Source organism: Budorcas taxicolor, chromosome 3 (genome assembly GCF_023091745.1).
Source record: "Budorcas taxicolor isolate Tak-1 chromosome 3, Takin1.1, whole genome shotgun sequence".
Classification (NCBI taxonomy): domain Eukaryota; kingdom Metazoa; phylum Chordata; class Mammalia; order Artiodactyla; family Bovidae; genus Budorcas; species Budorcas taxicolor.
Genome location: NC_068912.1, coordinates 34,563,024 through 34,575,902, shown reverse-complemented (window position 1 = coordinate 34,575,902; position 12,879 = coordinate 34,563,024).

Genomic DNA, 12,879 nt, shown 5'->3' with positions numbered 1-12,879 from the left:
CTGGGGCACCTGAAAGGGTGACTGCAGTGGCCCTCTTACCATAGGCAGGCTCACAGCCTGCCTCTACTCTAACCAGTGCCCCCACTTGGACAGAGCCAGGGCAAGAGAACAAAAGAGCAAGCTAGTCCCATGTACTTGGAAGCTTGAGGTATTCACATTCCTGTAGCCTCAACTATTTGATTTGAAGAAAGGCAGTTTACACAGTGAGCAGAAGGCCGGTTTTGGTCACCACCACACACCGCTCTTGCTTGTTTGAAAAGCTCATTGTACTTTGGGGTTAGAGGCTCCAGTGGCCCTGAACACCCCCGCCTGGCCTGAGAGGTCACTGTAGGTTCCTCCTCTTCTCCCCACTCCCACCTTCCTGGCTGGTGGTGCCGGAAACCTTCCACCAGGAGGCACCACTTTTCTCTGTGACCCTGAAAGCACTCTGGGAGGGCCGAAGCTGGGGCTCTGAGCCCCTGGGGGCCCAGGCCCAGCTCCTGCATCACACCCCCTGGCTCCTAGCCGACCTACTTCCTTACCTGACTAGTTTTTTGGACTTGGTTGCCCGTGGGGCCTAGACCCCCTGCCCAGCCTTCCCTACCTGCCCTGTGGCTGAGCAGTGTGTGGGCTGGCCTGGGAGCCTGCCTAGCGAGTGGAGGCCTGGAAAAACAGGTGCTGTGTGGACCAACTGCTCTGTTAGCTGAAAGTGTAAACCCTCTTCTTCCTGAAGCCACAGGACAGAAAAGTAGTCATTGTGAGGGAAAGGATGATCCCGTGGTTGAGGTCCCTCCCCAAGGGGTCGAGCACACGCAGGAGACATACATCGGCACACATACCCATGTACTGCCCTGTGCCAGGTGCAGTAAGGAGCAAGGGTTACAGAAAGAATGGGACACAGCCCTTGCTCTCAAGGAACTCCCAGTCCTTGGGAAAGGGGTGGCTTACCTTCTTCCAGCAAGCTGAAGACCAAGCTCCTTCCCTCCCTGGAGCAGTGGGATGGGGCTGATGTAAGTCTTGTTTAGGACAGGCCAGCCAGCCTGCAAGCTGAGGGCTGGGAGTGGGCCCAGATAACCTCGACTCCACCCTGACTGTTGCCTCTGCAACCCACGGCTGATGCCCTCATCCCTGGCACCTTGACCTGCCCCATCTCCAACCTAAGCTACCCAGGTTACCTCAGCAAACCCCCACAGGCATAGGGGAGTGAGTCAGAGCTCTGGGTCTCTCATCAACCCTTGGTTCCCACACCCAGGGACCAAGATGCAGGTTGGGTGCTTCAGTGGAAAGAGGAGCCACCAGGCCGCTCTAGCAAGAGAAAGACAGCTAGAAGCCAAACCTCCAGAGAGAAATTTTCATCTAAAGAGTTAGGCAATTGTGAGGCCAACAGACCAGGCTGCTTGCCCTGAACTCAGTCTGCTGGGAAGGTCACTTTATCGGCCAAACAGGGTCAGTGAAGAAACCGCTCCTGGGAACTGACATCTTCCTTGTGAAGGGTCCTGCTTTTCCTTTTCTGAAGCGGTTCCGTTTACCCAGGGTCTTGAGAACGGCCCTCCCTGCCACCTCCCCATACCTCCCACTGGGGGCCTGGGGCAGCCCTGGCTGCACTCCCAGGGTGAGTCTGGCAGAGCTGGGACAGGCCCCAGAGAAATGTACTGCAAGTCAGAGCCTGTGCCAGGATGAGGGGGCCTGCCCACTCCCCCAGTCACCTCCCAGCAAGGGGTTCCCCCAAAGCTCCTCCCAGATATGCACAAAAGGGGCCGCTACCCTGTGTCTCCAGTGGGGGCCGTCCTAGTGGTGCCGAGACGGCCGCCTCTGACGTTGCCCTTTTAAGAGCTCACCCCCCCCCCCCCCACGAGGGCGGGGGTGCGGCAGGCAGGTTCCTGTTGCAGAACCCCAGCAAGTGCGGCTCCCCATCTGCGGAAAGGAGACGGAAAGCCAACCTTGCCAGTTCTCAATCTCTAAGTCCCCGGACCTGCGGGCAGAGGTAGGGGGTCCCAGCGACCTCTGATTCTGAGAAAACCCCATTTTCTTCTAGAGGGGAAGTTCCTCATTTGCGCTGTTCTCATTGGTTGGCGGGTGAGCCCTGCATTTTCGAGAGCGATAGGGCCCCTCCACAGCAGAACCAGGGCGTCCCTCCCCTGCACAAACCTGCTGTTAGAAATGGTCTGGAAAATTATTTTCAATGAGGTGTAAATTACTGATAAGGTGGTGTGACCCTTCTGGGAGACTTCTTTTCTTTTTTTAACCCTAAAAAAGGGAGGAATTGAGCTGCCATTTAGAATGTCTTCTCTTCCTTCCATCTTGTCTTAGAGAGGGAAAAAAAGAATTTTTTCCTACTCCTCCAAAACCAGTGCTTGTGTACTTATGCCCCGGATTTGGCCCCTGTTCAGAATGCCTGAGCCCCTCTTCTACAGCCAGCTCTCTCTTCAACCTGCCTCTCCTGAGCCTCCCCTCCCCACCCATTCCCCTCAACCACCAACCTGCTCACACTTCCCATCCAGGCTTTGCTATCGAATTATGATCCCAGTCGGCTCCTTTCCCTCAGAGAAAAATAAGCCCTGGACACTTGTAGGATCTGTGACCTCATCAACCTCCTAGTACCCACCTCCTCAAAAGGAAGGTGGAATGCTCCATACAGTGGGAACAGCATAAGGGAGTAGGAGGAAGGCCTGAATAGTTGGAGCAGAGGGTGAGGAGGGTTGGGTTGGGGCTAGAGAAGTGGTCTGGATAAGGAGACAAGGCTGCCCCTAAAGGCTGGGTCCGTGGGGCTCTTGCCTCTCAGCTGCGTGCTCTCTCTGCGTGTGCTCTCCTGCTGCACATCCCACATCTGTGATCTCTCAGCACACAACTCTGGCTCTGACCCACCTACCCCTAGTACACAGTGAGCATCTCCACCACGATCCAAACTGTTAGGTCTAACCCTCTATCCGATCCTCTGCCTCCACCCTCCTCTGGATAGTCAGGCACCCAAAACACATACCTGGAAGTCTCGCCCTGGACCACTCCCTCCTCTCCTCCAGCAGCCAACTTCTCACAGTCCCACTGTCTTCATTACCCAGATCTGGCTGCTTGGCAGCCTGCTCCTCAGCTGCAGTGCAGACTCCCCTCCTCCTGGACTGTTAAAGCCACCTGCTGCCGGTCTGCTTGACCCCAGCCCCTCTTTCAGATACAGCCTTCCCACTGTGACAGATGGTGCAGACACTCCTGCTCCCACTCCACCCCCAACCCCGCCCAAACACTTCAGATGGCTCCCTCCACCTATGAAATAAAGTCCAGACTTCTCAGCCAGATCCAGATTCCTCAAACTGTGGCCACAGTTCAGAATAGCAGGCTCCTCTGCCCACTCCGGTACTCTTGCCTGGAAAATCCCATGGATGGAGGAGGCTGGTGGGCTGCCGTCTGTGGGGTCGCACAGAGTTGGACACGACTGAAACGACTTAGCAGCAGCAGCAGCTGCTCTTCTTGTCTCTTGCTCTAGCCCCAGGGAACTTCTCACCTCTCCCAGAACTGACATGCATTACACCCTCCTTATCTGCTCCTGCTGTTCCCACGGCCCCATGCCTTTCCTCTGGCCTGTCCCTGGAACTCTTCCTTCTCCTTCAGTTCAGTTCAGTTCAATCGCTCAGTCGTGTCCAACTCTTTGTGACCTCATGAATCGCAGCACGCCAGGCCTCCCTGTTCATCACCAACTCCTGGAGTCCACCCAAACTCATGTCCATTGAGTTGGTGATGCCATCCAGCCATCTCATCCTCTGCCGTCCCCTTCTCCTCCTGTCTTCAATATTTCCCAGCATCAGGGTCTTTTCCAATGAGTCAGCTCTTCGCATCAGGTGGCCATAGTACTGGAGTTTCAGCTTCAACATCAGTCCTTTCAAGGAACACCCAGGACTGATCTCCTTTAGGATGGACTGGTTGGATCTCCTTGCAGTCCAAGGGACTCTCAAGAGTCTTCTCCAACACCACAGTTCAAAAGCATCAATTCTTCGGCACTCAGCTTTCTTTACAGTCCAACTCTCACATCAACACATGACCACTGAAGAAACCATAGCCTTGAATACACAGACTTTTGTTGGCAAAGTAATGTCTCTGCTTTTTAATATGCTATCTAGGTTGGTCATAACTTTCCTTCCAAGGAGTAAGCATCTTTTAATTTCATGGCTGCAATCACCATCTGCAGTGATTTTGGAGCCCAGAAAAATAAAGTCTGACACTGTTTCCACTGTTTCCCCCTATCTCTTTGCCATGAAGTGATGGGACTGGATGCCATGATCTTAAGTTTTCTGAATGTTGAGCTTTAAGCCAACTTTTTCACTCTCCTCTTTCACTTTCATCAAGAGGCTCTTTAGTTCTTCGCTTTCTGCCATAAGGGTGGTGTCATCTGCATATCTGAGGTTATTGATATTTCTCCTGGCAATCTTGATTCCAGCTTGTGCTTCCTCCAGCCCAGCGTATCTCATGATGTGCTCTGCCTATAAGTTAAATAAGTAGGGTGACAATATACAGCCTTGACGTCCTCCTTTTCCTATTTGGAACCAGTCTGTTGTTCCTTGTCCTTCCCTTTCAAGGTGGTTCAAGTGCTGCCTTCTCTACAAAGCCTTCCCTAACTTCTTGCACCCTCACACAGATATTAATGAATAGGGCACTTGTCTCTGTCTACATTGGACTGGTTGCTCCTTGGGGCCAGAGCTGGAGTTTTGTCCATCTGTGTACTTCTCAGACTTAGCCCAGTGCCTGGAGCATGGCTAGGGCTGGAGAGGGCTCTCTCTTCAGCCTACTCCAATTTATTAATAACTAAGTTATTGCAAATGTTGCTTTGGGACTTGCTGGGCACAGCTCAGCCCCAGGCTCCGTCTCTTCCCTTCTGTGCTCAGGAGCCAAACGTGATCTCAACTGGATCTTAAATAGACTATACATCTGTATGGAATCTGCAAACAGCACCAGCACTGTTGACTGAAGCTATCAAGGGTTAAGGCATCCAGTGCCATCTTTTGAGTCCCCAAGAAAATCTATCTAACTTGTCTGGGACATCAGGCTTGCAGCTCCTCACTGCAGCTAGCATTGGGAATACATTTTTGTGATTAACATGAATGGGTTCAGGGCTGTGCAAAAGGAAACCTAGAGACTCAACTGGCTTCCCAGATGATGGCTCCAGGAATGACACCTGGTCACCCCTCTGTTCCATTCACCAGTTCCTCCATCCACCCATCCATTCACTCATTTGACTAATATTTACTGAATGCCTGCTACATATCAGCAGACATGCTAGATCCTAACTAGGTGTTTAAGGCAAACATGTTCTCCTTGCTCCTGGAGCTCACAGCTAGTAGGTAAGACAGACGTTAACCAAGTAAATTAATAAATAAATACGTACTTGTACTACAAATTTCAATATGTGCCATAAAGGAGGGGACATTCAATACCACCATATTCAATAGCTAGAAGGAAGCCAGGGTGCCCAAAACAGAGTGAAGGGGAAGAAATAGGAAGAGCCTGGGGCATTCCATCGCAAGCTTTGTGGACCCCTGTGAAGTTGGGTTTTATTCAAGGCACAACCAAAAGGTCGTGCCAGGTGTTTAGGAAGGGAGCCACACGCTCAGATTCAGACTTTGCAGTATTACTCTGAGAAGGACACCACGAAGAGTCCTTTCATCAGAACAGTCCAGAAAGTGGCACACTCAACAAGAAAACTAGCCTGAACTTTTCAAACAGTCAATACCACAAAAAAAGAAGGAAGGAAGGAAGCTAGCGAGGACGGATAGAGAGAAGGAAGGAAACTAAGGCAAGGTGTGGCCAGACGTGATGCGTAAACTTCTGGTTTAAAAGCACAGCCATCAAAGTTCTGTGAGGGAGTCTGAATTGGACTGGACACGAGATGACACAGGCATCATCCTGTTCCTGGGCGTGGCAGCAGTCCCCGTCCCACAGGGCTCTGACTCAGGCACTGGAGGGTGGGAGTCCATGATGTCTCACTTTCACTTCATTCTCCAAACACTGAGAGAAAGCACAGTGTCGATGATTATTAAAACTGAGTGGAGAGTGTCTAGGGGTATGTTGTACCATTTCAGCCATTTTTCTGAATGCTAGACATTTGCCAAGACAAAAAATTGGGGGAGATGTTTTTCAATCTAAAAAAACAATTGTATTAATTAAAAAAGTTTAAAAGATTACTTAGGCGACTGAGTGGTGACTGGTTTGGAGGGGGAACAACCTCAGGAAGATTTCATACAACCTGAGCCGAGCGCCCCCTGAGTGCCAGGCATGCAGTGGGGATGCTCAGAAATAGCCCACCCTGGGGGGTCACAGTTCTTGAGGCGCTAGCCTACTGTGTTCCCTCTTTGCCTGGCAAAGAAATAAAGCCACTCTTTGCTTCTCCTCTTTAAAAAAAATAAAGAGCCCACCCTCAAGGCACACATCCTCTAGTTTTGAAGAAAAGTGCAGGGCAGCCAGCTGGGCACACGGGCAAGTGTGGACAGGAGAACATGCAGATCCCAGCCCGCCGGAGGCTGCCGGCCCGTGGTCCCTGAGCAGCAGTGTCTGGAGCTCCCTGAGGCCAGGCTCTCCCCTCCCCATTTCTGTGCACTTTGTAGAGCAACAGCCAGGGCTTCTCCCCACCTCTCTCCTGACAGAGCAACTGTCCTGCCCACCCACCTCTGCCATTGGCAGCCTCCCTCCCCACCCCTCCTCCCAAGCAGGCCATTGCGCCCAGATTTGAGCCCATGAGTTCACCAGGTTCTTCCCAGTCTGGCCCTGTCTGCCCTAGTATGCTGGGCCACAACACCCACCCCAATCTTATTAAATTTTTTGGCCATGCAGTGTGGCTAGCGGGTGGGATCATTGAACCCAGCCCAGTAGTGAAAGCACAGAATCCTAACCACAAGACCAGCAGGCAGTTCCCACACCCAGCCCAGTCTTGGCTTCAGCCAAGGTGACCCTCACATTTCATTCATTCATAGCTTATACTGCTTAATCTGGAGCCGTATTGCCTGGGTTCCAGTCCCAGATCTGCCCAGGTCTAGCTGGGTCACCTCAGAGAAGACCCTTAACCTGTAGGTTAAAGGAAGTTGCTGATGAATTTCTCTGGCCAGGAATGCAATTACTGATTCTTTAAGAGGCAACCAAGTCCCACCTCCTCCAAGAGGCCGTCTGAGATTTCTTCAACCCTCCCTGCTCTCTCTTCTGAATTCCTTTAGCCTTTTCTGTCTCGTCTGCTCCTGGACCACTTCACTCATGCTACTGGACCACTTCACCCATGCTACCTTGTTCAGTTGAGAACCACGTCCTATGCACGTGTGTATTTTCCAGGCTCTCCCTGCAGGTCACTTTCCCTCCTGAGGGCTGGCCTAGATGAGCAGTAATTTCCCTTTGAACCTACTCCAAGATCTTGCTGCACCTTGGATTTCTCCCATGTGGGAGGGAGATCTAAAGGTTCCTTAAGCTGGAAAGTTCTATGAAATAGGCAGGCCTTCCCTTAGGGGTCAAGGAGGACACCACCAGGACAAGCCCTAGTTTGCGACTCCGTAATGCTTAGACAAGGTTTTCCAGGTGGCTCAGTGGTAAAGTACTTGCTTGCCAATGCAGGAGACATGAGTTCGATCCCTGGGTCAGGATGATCTCCTGGAAGAGGAAATGGCTAACCCACTCCAGTATTCTTTCCTGGAGAATCCCATGGACAGAAGCGCCTGGTGGGCTGCAGTCCATGGGATTGCACAACCACAAGGCTGCACAGAAGACACTGAAGTTTCCTTCCTGCTTTGGGGAGGGGGAAGCTGCTGAGGGCATAAGAGCAGGTTGGGGGGACAGCTCTGTCCTGTGTCCCTGGGAGCAGAGTTGGGAGACTATTTGCCAAACTTGCCTGGAGAATGAAGGAAGGGGTTCCTCACATCCCCAACCGGTCTGTCCTTGGGCAGCAAGGCCGTTTGCAACGAAGAGGGCTTCCTAAGCCCATGTTGCCTCAGCTCTAGGCTCCAGAATCAAGTTCCTCAGCCAAGGCTGCCATGCTCTCCCATCCAGCAAGCTTATTTTAGTACAAAGGGAGAGAGATGAATGGAGGGCTGCAGTTTCTCCATGTGTTGGCTTGGGCCTTCAGCAGAAATGAGTTTCATTACCCAACCCCAATTCAAGGGATAATTAACAGATGGTATAATTTCCGAGCATTCTCCGCACCACATGGCTATTAGGTGAAGAGCAAGATGCCCACGCAGCCCCTAGATCCTCCCAAACCACAGAGTCAAAGGGAGTCTGGAGAGGCGGAGCCCCGCAGAGGCCACTTAAGCCACCTTTTCTCTCTGGAGCCTTCCTTGGATTTGTTCATCTTCTGTCAGAGAAGAGGGCACTTCCCTGAGCTGGGGGTTCCCCTGCCCACTTCCTTCTCCTCCTCCCATCCACCACCATGGCCACGAGTGTAGGCTCACCCGAATGCCTCTTGCTGTCACCAAAGCTCATCACCTTTCCTTGTCCCCAGGGAGAAAGAAGAAAGCTGATTTCTCATTCTTGGCATTACCCCGTGGTCACATGGAGGTTCCTTGGGCCTAGAGGCCCGGAGAGGCGATACACGGGTCTCCTGCCGTGAGGCACCGAGAGTGACACTGATGTGGGCAGAGTGCCTTGTTGGAACAGAGCGAGCATCTGACCCAGTGCTTTTCAGCTGGATTCCTCCAGACCCTCAAGCTCCGCAGGGGGCCCAGTGGGGATGGGCAAGACCCTGACTCCTACTTCAACCCCACAGCACATATTTTTTTTCAGATTACTATTTTTGACATTTATTCTTAGTTGGAGGATAATTGCTTTACAGTGTTGTGTTGCTGTACAACCATGTGAATCAGCTATAAGGGTGCACATATCCCCTCCTTCGTGACCCTCCTTCCCAGCCCTGCCATTCCACCCTCTAGGTCATCACAGAGTGTGAAGCTGAGCTCTGTGCTATGCATCTGTTCCCTGCTAGCTATCCATTTTACACATGGATATATGTGATATATGTCTATGCTGCTTTCTCCGTTTTTCAGCACCCCCCTTCTCTTACTATGTCCAGAAGTCTGTTCTCTATGTCTGAGTCTCTATCCTGGCTCTGGAAAAATGTTCACCAGTACCATCTTTCTAGAGTCCTTATGTATGTGTTAATATATGGTATTTGTTTTTCTCTTTCTGACTTACTTCACTCTGTATAACAGGCTCTAGGTTCATCTACTTCACTAGAACTGACTCAAATGTGTTCCTTTTTATGGCTGAGTAATATTCCATTTTATATATGTACCACAACTTCTTTATCCGTTCGTCTGTCATCTAGGTTGCTTCCATGTCCTAGCTATTGTAAATAGTAGCAGGACTACTTTTATCTTGCTTATCATCTGGGCTTCTACTTTATATTTCAGTGAAAAAGGGATTCTACTGTTAAATAAAAATTTGAAGTTATTGAGCTTATTCTATCCCATCATTTTACAGAAAGGAATTGGCACAAGCATTTGAGCAAAGTCACACAGCTAGACAGTGGTGAGCTGGACCTCCTCCCCAGGCCAGCCTTCATACCACTGGCCCCAGCCCCTCGCTGCTCACACAGTTGGCCCTGGGACTCTGGATGGGGTATGAGAGAGGGAAGTCTCTTTGGATCACCCTCCACCTCCCAGTGCCTGGCCCTACTTCAAGGTCTGGCTTCCATGCCTGGCCAGGAGTCCTGGAATCTCCCACGCCCCTTCAAGTGGCAGGTCCAGTCTAAAGCCTGCGAGTGGAGAGGTTCCAGAGCCCTGTGCCCTGGGCAGGATTGTTTGCAGTCACAAAGCTGAGGGTGGAAGGAGGGGAGTGGCAGCTGGATGTGGATGGGGAAGTGGAGAGGGGGCAAGAGGTCATCTCTCTGGACAAGAGGCCCTATGGGGCAGTGAAAACCACTGGTCTAGGACCCAGGAAGCTTGATTTAAAACTTGGTCCCACCCGTCTCCAGCCTTGTGACCCTGTACAAGGCTCACCCTCTGTGAGGCTCAGAACCTGCTAATATTAGCATGTTTATACCCACTGGCTTTTGCTCTGACATTCCCAGCCTACCTCCCCCTGACAAGCCTGGGTGGTATCCAGGTGGAGGTTGGGGTCATTCTGCAGTGCATTCTGCAGCTGGACTCCAAGGGGCAGCCTGATCAGATCACAACTTTGCTGAGGGGCAAGAAGAGATAAGAAAGCCTTCCTCAGCAATCAATGCAAGGAAATAGAGGAAAACAACAGAATGGGAAAGACTAGAGATCTCTTCAAGAAAATTAGAGATTCCAAGGGAACATTTCATGCAAAGAAATTTCTGTCCTCGATAAAGGACAGAAATGGTATGGACCTAACAGAAGCAGGAGATATTAAGAAGAGGTGACAAGAATACACAGAAGAACTGTACAAAAAAGATATTCACAACCCAGATAGTCATGATGGTGTGATCACTCACCTAGAGCCAGACATCCTGGAATGTGAAGTCAAGTGGGCCTTAGAAAGCATCACTATGAACAAAGCTAGTGGAGGTGATGGAATTCCAGTGGAGCTATTTCAAATCCTGAAAGATGATGCTGTGAAAGTGCTGCACTCAATATGCCAGCAAATTTGGAAAACTCAGCAGTGGCCACAGGACTAGAAAAGGTCAGTTGTCATTCCAATCCCAAAGAAAGGCAATGCCAAAGAATGCTCAAACTACTGCACAATTGCACTCATCTCACATGCTAGTAAAGTAATGCTTAAAATTCTCCAAGCCAGGCTTCAGCAATACGTGAACTGTGAACTTCCAGATGTTCAAGCCGGTTTTAGAAAAGGCAGAGGAACCAGAGATCAAATTGCCAACATCTGCTGGATCATGGAAAAAGCAAGAGAGTTCCAGAAAAACATCCATTTCTGTTTTATTGACTATGCCAAAGCCTTTGATTGTGTGGATCACAATAAACTGTGGAAAATTCTGAAAGAAATGGGAATAACAGACCACCTGACCTGCCTCTTGAGAAACCTATATGGAGGTCAGGAAGCAACAGTTAGAACTGGACATGGAACAACAGACTGGTTCCAAATAGGAAAAGGAGGATGTCAAGGCTGTATATTGTCACCCTGCTTATTTAACTTATATGCAGAGTACATCATGAGAAATGCTAGGCTGGAAGAAGCACAAGCTGGAATCAAGATTGCCTGGAGAAATATCACTAACCTCAGATATGCAGATGACACCACCCTTATGGCAGAAAGTGAAGAGGAATTAAAAAGCCTCTTGATGAAAGTGAAAGAGGAGAGTGAAAAAGTTGGCTTAAAGCTCAACATTCAGAAAACGAAGATCATGGCACCTGGTCCCATCACTTCATGGGAAATAGATGGGGAAACAGGGGAAACAGTGTCAGACTTTATTTTTTGGGGCTCCAAAATCACTGCAGATGGTGACTGCAGCCATGAAATTAAAAGATGCTTTCTCCTTGGAAGGAAAGTCATGACCAACCTAGACAGCATATTCCAAAACAGAGACATTACTTTGCCAACAAAGGTCTGTCTAGTCAAGGTTATGGTTTTTCCAGTGATCATGTATGGATGCGAGAGTTGGACTGAAGAAAGCTGAGCACCAAAGAATTGATGCTTTTGTACTGTGGTGTTGGAGGAGACTCTTGAGAGTCCCTTGGACTGCAAGGAGATCCAACCAGTCCATTCTGAAGGAGATCAGCCCTGGGATTTCTTTGGAAGGACTGATGCTGAGGCTGAAACTCCAATACTCTGGCCACCTCATGCGAAGAGCTGACTCATTGGAAAAGACTCTGATGCTGGGAGGGACTGGGGGCAGGAGAAGGGGATGACAGAGGATGAGATGGCTGGATGGCATCACTGACTCGATGGACGTAAGTCTGAGTGAACTCCGGGAGTTGGTGATGGGCAGGGAGGCCTGGCATGCTGCTATTCATGGGGTTGCCAAGAGTTGGACACGACTGAGCGACTGAGCTGAACTGAACTGAACGGGGGTGGGGGGTGGTGGAGCTCAGGATGGTCACTGTGTGTTCCTGAGGAAGTGGAGTGTCTCTCTGGCACAAGGGGGAGGATTTATACTATTGAGCAGGGCCATTTTGGCTCAGTCTGACCCAGACCAGTGGAGGGGAAGCAACAAGGACTCTTATCAGCATCCAGCCTTTTGGAGGGAGGTGCGTCAGGGTGGGCACTTGTCCTCTAAAAGTCCTTCTAAAGGTTTTGAAAACCTCTAAACATACTTAGGATTTGCCACCATTATTATCATTTGCTGTCTGGCTTCTGATTATTAATTCCTTTGTAGACTGTCGTAGGAATCTGGCCCAGGGGCAGGCCTGGCGTGGGATTGGGATGGGCGAAGAAGGTCAGTAATGCGCGAATTCTGTATCACTGGTGCGGAGGAGGGCGCTAGGTGGGGCCCACCTCCTTCGGTGCGGCTGGCGTCGCCACTTTAAGGCAGTGGCGGCGCGAGCAGGTCTATGGTAATGAGGCGCCGCCGCCGCCGCCGCCGCTCTGCAGAGCTCGCCCGCCCGCCAGGGAAGCGAGGGAGCGTGGGGCTGGGCTCGGGGCCGCGGCGATAGCAGCTGCGGCGGCGGGGACGCGGGGCACGAGCGGCCGGCGGGGGGCCGTCGGAGGCTCCCGGGGCCGGGCCGTGGTCCGGGTGCTCAGCTCCGGGAGAGCAGGTGGGCTATCCCGCGGGGGCGAGGGGCACTCAGAGGATCTCGGAGCGGCAGGGCCAAGGGCGCGCGGGCCCCGCGGGCGCCGCGGGCGCAGGTGGCGAGAGCCGGGTGTGCTAGTGGAAGCGCGGCGCCAGCCCGTGGTGGTCTGGGTGACCCGGCGTGGGCCCGACTTAGGGATCGGTGGGAGCCGGGGCGCGTGGGAGCGGGCAGCGCCGGGCTCCGGTGAGGCATCAAGGAGCAGGCCCCGCGGGGCGCAAAAGTAGCGCCCGGG